The sequence below is a fragment of the Pinus tabuliformis genome, chromosome 9 (genome assembly GCF_031772625.1).
Source record: "Pinus tabuliformis cultivar Carrire ecotype Pingquan chromosome 9, CPIR1, whole genome shotgun sequence".
In the NCBI taxonomy this organism is placed as follows: Eukaryota; Viridiplantae; Streptophyta; class Pinopsida; order Pinales; family Pinaceae; genus Pinus; species Pinus tabuliformis.
In genome coordinates this window covers 446,922,886-446,928,193 of record NC_142307.1, presented here as the reverse complement: position 1 = coordinate 446,928,193, position 5,308 = coordinate 446,922,886, and the positions used below count along the sequence as shown (strand labels likewise).

General features: G+C 33.0%; 1 pseudogene; it reads right to left on the bottom strand.

Annotated features, from left to right (window-relative positions):
• Window positions 1-354: 354 nt before the first annotated feature.
• On the bottom strand, window positions 355-4,975 carry LOC149149083 (GDP-L-galactose phosphorylase 1-like; annotated as a pseudogene).
• Window positions 4,976-5,308: the final 333 nt, after the last annotated feature.

Below are 5,308 nucleotides of genomic sequence, written 5' to 3'. Positions count from 1 at the left end.
GCAGCTTCAGCTTCAGCTCCAGCGTGTGTCACCAGGATCGTCGAAGTTAACAACAGCATTGCTACTATTGATATCAAGCACAACCGCGCCATTTCCGTCTTCTTGGATTTCATGGCCATGGCCATCTTGTTGATATAAAGTGAAAATAAAATGATGAATTCTAACTCTACTTGCAGAATGTATAAGGGAATCGATAATAGAAAAAGGAATTGTGAATTGCGTTTTGGAATTGTAGTGCGATGGATGGATCTTACTTATAGACAACACACAGGCATGGCATGGAGGGTTTACAATCGGTCGAAGGAATGCAGTGAAACTCAACACGAAATCGTGTCAAAGCGAAACCCGACTTTCTCACTCTCCCTTACGGTCAACATCTATTTGTGCGTGACACTTGTTTTGCAGAATCACCCCATCTCTCAAATCTGTTACATGAATCCCCAGTATTTGATTTTGCGTGTTAATCTTTGAGTCTTGAAATTTAGAATCTGATTTCGACTTGCACGATGATGGAATCCTTGTTGCCTGGAATGAAAAGAAGTGCGGGCCAATTCAAATTTAATTTATTCTAAAAGCCCTCATGGTAATTTCTTAACTCGCTTTCTTATTCAATGTTGTTTTTGTGTTTTTTTATTTTTTTGTTTTTCATTTTTTTAACTCTATTTATAGTTTATCTTTAATGATTAAATGCTATTATTATTTATTAATTAATAAATGTTTTTTTGGTCGGTAAGCACCCACTAAGATTTGGACCAGTGACCTATCACAAGGAGTGCCTTAACAATGCACCCATTCACTGTCAATCCAAAGCCCCATGGGCTTATCACTTAATAAATGTTATTTTAATTATGTTGGTTCAAATCTATATTACTAAAAAATATCAATTCGAATCAATGGTAAATTTCGGAGTGCCTTAACAGTGCACCCACACCGTCAATCCAAAGCCCCATGGGCTTATCACTTAATAAACGTTATTTTAATTATGTTGGTTCAAATCTATATTACTAAAAAATATCAATTTGAATCAATGGTAAATTTGGAAATCATACCCTTCTAAGATACTAGCTAGCTTGGAAATTTGGAAATGGGTGGTTTGTGAATGTAGGTATGGATGTCTTATTGAATGTGATGGTTCTCTCACGACAATGTTTTTTTAAGATGCAATGAACCCGTAACTTTGACTTGTTCTGCTGGCAAGAGTAAAGACATTCTTTGGCGAAATGGGTGAAGAGCTCAGTGAGCATTGTCTTTATTGGGAATTGAAGTGATGTTGTTTAGTAAAATGACTATATCAACAAGATTTAGTTGTTTCATATGCATTTATCTTAAAAGCATCATCCCACCTTTCTCAAACTTCGATGATACTCTCTTTGTGGGTGCTTTTTTTTGTGGGAAAATGAATGTTAAGGTAATTAGTTTGCCACATTGGTTCATCATACCAATTTGCATAGTTTTGAGATATCATAGTTGTAATCATATGTCTATAGTTACAAATTAGTTATCAAATAGAAAAAAATAAAAATGATACATATTCTTAGTGGCTTTAAAGTTATACATAAAATCCCGCACTTCGAGAGTATCACAACAATACATGGAGCAAATGTGTATCGAATGTCATTTTTCTAACCACTGAGTATAGTACCACAAAGGTATATTATACATGTCTTCATCAAAGGTACAACAATCTTAATTATTGATATGCTTCTAAGCCAAAAACATTGAACCCCCAAAGAAGCCATTTATTTCAACATTTCCGGGATTATTTTCAAAACCTTGTGTATAGGGGTATCCTCTTTTTGCAATCAACCTACCGTTTAAGTTTTTAAATGCATTCATGTTTTTCCACACAGAAGGATTGACTCGAGTATCTAATATCTCTTGGTCCACTTCTCCCAAAGCTTGTTTTTTGGCATAATGCTAGTTACATAAACAATTTGAAGATATTTAGTAATATAAAAAGGGATTCTATACTTTATAAAAAGAAACAAGTATCAACACAACCATCAATGCAAACTACACTACTACATGAAGGAGGAACAAATATTGGTAATATGGTATTACAATATACCTGAGGAAATGAAAACATTGTTTTGCAGCAATTTGCAATGAGAACATTGTATGGTATGTTGTTACGTTGAATACAAATTCAAGCACTACCAATAACATCAGAGGGATCCTCCAAAGTGTTACCCCCTTCAAAAACTAGGCCCCTCACAGGATAGTCAAGAAGCTCCAAGATATTGTCCCCACCTTCTCAGACTTCCATGGTACTCCTTTTGTGGGTGAGGGAAATAATCATTCCACATTGATTCATCACATCAAATTGTACAATTTTAGGATATCACAGTTGTAATCATATCTCTACAGTTCAAAATAAGTTATTGAATAAAAAAAATTAAAACAATGAATTATTTAACCTTTTATTTATGTTCAAAAGTTTCATTGAAATAGTTTCAATGAGTAAAGAGTCACATCTTGCAACGAAAATAGTGTACTTAAGTGAAAGTGTAGATGGTTTATAGTTGCAAAATATCTGAGGTTATTGTAACCAAGACGAAAAATTGGATTACTAGCCTCGAAAACCAAATGCAATGGTAACGATAAGCTATCATGGTAAATACCTTGGGGAAAGCATTCCAATACTCTAGGCATAGTTACCACATGCCCCTATTCAATTGGATTCACCTGCAGTATAGAAAAGAATAACATCAGAAGTGCGTCAATGAACAATAAAAAACCCCAAACACTGCATGAAAGGGTGTTGTCATAATCGTTATTTTTTATTAAATTTATGGAACACACATTTGTACTGTCAAAGGCATGAAGCGTCTCTTTCTTCCCTACTTTGGTGAAGTTGAATTTATTGGGGTTGAAGCACTGCAAGACCTTCTACACTTGAAATTCAGTAGGACATTTCTTAAGATGATGTCCTTCATTCAGTTGAGAAATGAAACCATATTTGTCTTGGATGATCTACAATTTAATACCCCCACATAGTCTGCGGATAGAATCCATGTTAAAACGTGTCCTTAAAAACATCACCCCAAAAGGCATAACCAAATTAATGTAAGTTCAATAGGAAATTTCAAGAATTTGCATCAAATTTTGCACTTTGAAATTTTATATGTTCCTACAATTTTCCATACTTTCAATGCTTTTATGGGATGTAATATTTTTAGTATGTATTAGGTTCCTGCATCTAAAAAAATTCCAACAATTCTTAGTAACTCTCACAATAGCTAAACTGTTTATTTATATAGCAATGAATATAAAAGGTGAAAAAGTGAGGGTATTGCTTTAAATCTACAAAGGAGTGGGATACCTATTTGAAAAATAAAGAAAACAAGTGTATTAGTCTCACCTCGTAAAACCCAATAAAATTCCATAGGAGACTGACATTCATGCGAAAAATGGAGAAATTGGCACAAATAAAAAATTTTACAAGCTCAAAGAAATGTAAATGGGAAGGCTAGATATAACCCATAAAATGAAGAATAATTTTCATTAGTATGGTCATTACAAAATGTAAGTCTATCAATGTAGTAGCTGCATAGAAAGAAAACAAGAACCCCGCTTCATAGATTAGAGAATTCACCCATCTAACACATATTCTTCCCATTCCCCCAAATTATTGGTAATGTTGTGACCTAGAATAGAAATAAATGTAAATCACTCAAACTCTCTCTCTCTCTCTCTCTCTTAGAAATGTATATGTATTAGAATTTCACATCAAATAAAAGGTTTCAAGCTTAATGATTTGTAAACAACACAAGTAAAAAATCAAAAGAAGTCATCTAACCAGAGGATAAATATCAATAAACTTTGAAATTACAAATGCTTCAATACGATAAAATTAAATAACAGGAGATCCTCTACATTGAGACGAGGTGTTTGTCTTACATATAAATTCTTTGATAGTTATTTATGAGCTTGATATAGATTCTCAGTAAACTCTGTCACTACTTTAGTGGTTTGTTGAACAGTTTCTTGATGATATTTTTGACCTTTTTGGGTTCTATGTTTTCAAGATTTGCAAAGATAATGATTATTTAAAATGTTTTGTAAAAGTCTAGTTAATACTATTAGGTATAAGTAATATATCAGCCCAATTTTAGGGTGTTATGATAGTATTTATATTTTATTGGAATAGTAAAAAAGAACCAAACTTTGTGAGAGCTAGCAAAATGTTCCACACAGATGTATGAATCCTTAACCAAGGGACAAAACAAGTGTGTTGTGTGTAGAACAAAACGATAAAACCGGGTCTTACGTATCCACTGAACTATATTTTTGGTTAGTTTTTTTGCAATTATACGTAAAATCCCTCATTTGGAGTGTTTCATAACAATACATGTAGAAAATGTGCATCAAATGCCATCTTTCTAACCATTGAGTACATTACCATAGTATATTATACATGTCTTCATCAAAGCTATGACAATGCTCATTACTGATATGCTTCTAACCCAAAAACTTTGAACCCACAAAGAAGCCATTTATCTAAACATTTCCTGGATTGTTTCCTAAACCTTGTATATAGGGGTATCCTCCTTTTGCAATGAACTTACCATTTACGTTTTCCCACATAACAATATTAACTTGAGTGTCTAATATATCTTAGTCCACTTCTCCCAAAGCTTGTTTTTCTACTTAGCATTAGTTATATACACAATTCAGAGATGTTTAGTAATATAAAAAAGGATTATACACTTTATTAAAAGAAACAAGTCTTAACATAACCATTAATGTTAACTACACTGTTGCATGAGGGAAGAACAAATATCGGTAATATGCTACTACAATATAGCTAAGGAAACAAAAAACCCTTTTTTCCACCAATTTGAAATGAGAACGGTGTATGGTATGTTTTTATCTTGAAGACATATGACAACACTACCGACATCATTGGAGAAATCCTCTGAAGTATCACCCCCTGAAAAAAACAGACCCTCACAGGATAGTCGAGAATCTCCATTATATTGACCCTGCCTTTCTCAGACCTTCATGGTACCTTTTTTGGGTGCTTTTTCAATGAGGAAAGGAATGTTGAGGTAATAAGCTTTCCGCATTAATTCATCATGCCAATTTTGACAATATTTAGATATCACAGTTGTAATCATATCTCTATAGTTTAAAAATTTGTTATCGAATAAAAAAAATAAAAAGAATGAAATATTTAACCTCTTCTTATTTCTATTCAAAAGTTCCACTAAAATTGTTTCAATCCAAAAAGAGTCAAATGTCGCAACCAAAATAGTGGAGTTAGGTGGAATTGTAGTTGGTTTATAGTTGTAAAATCTCAGAGGCT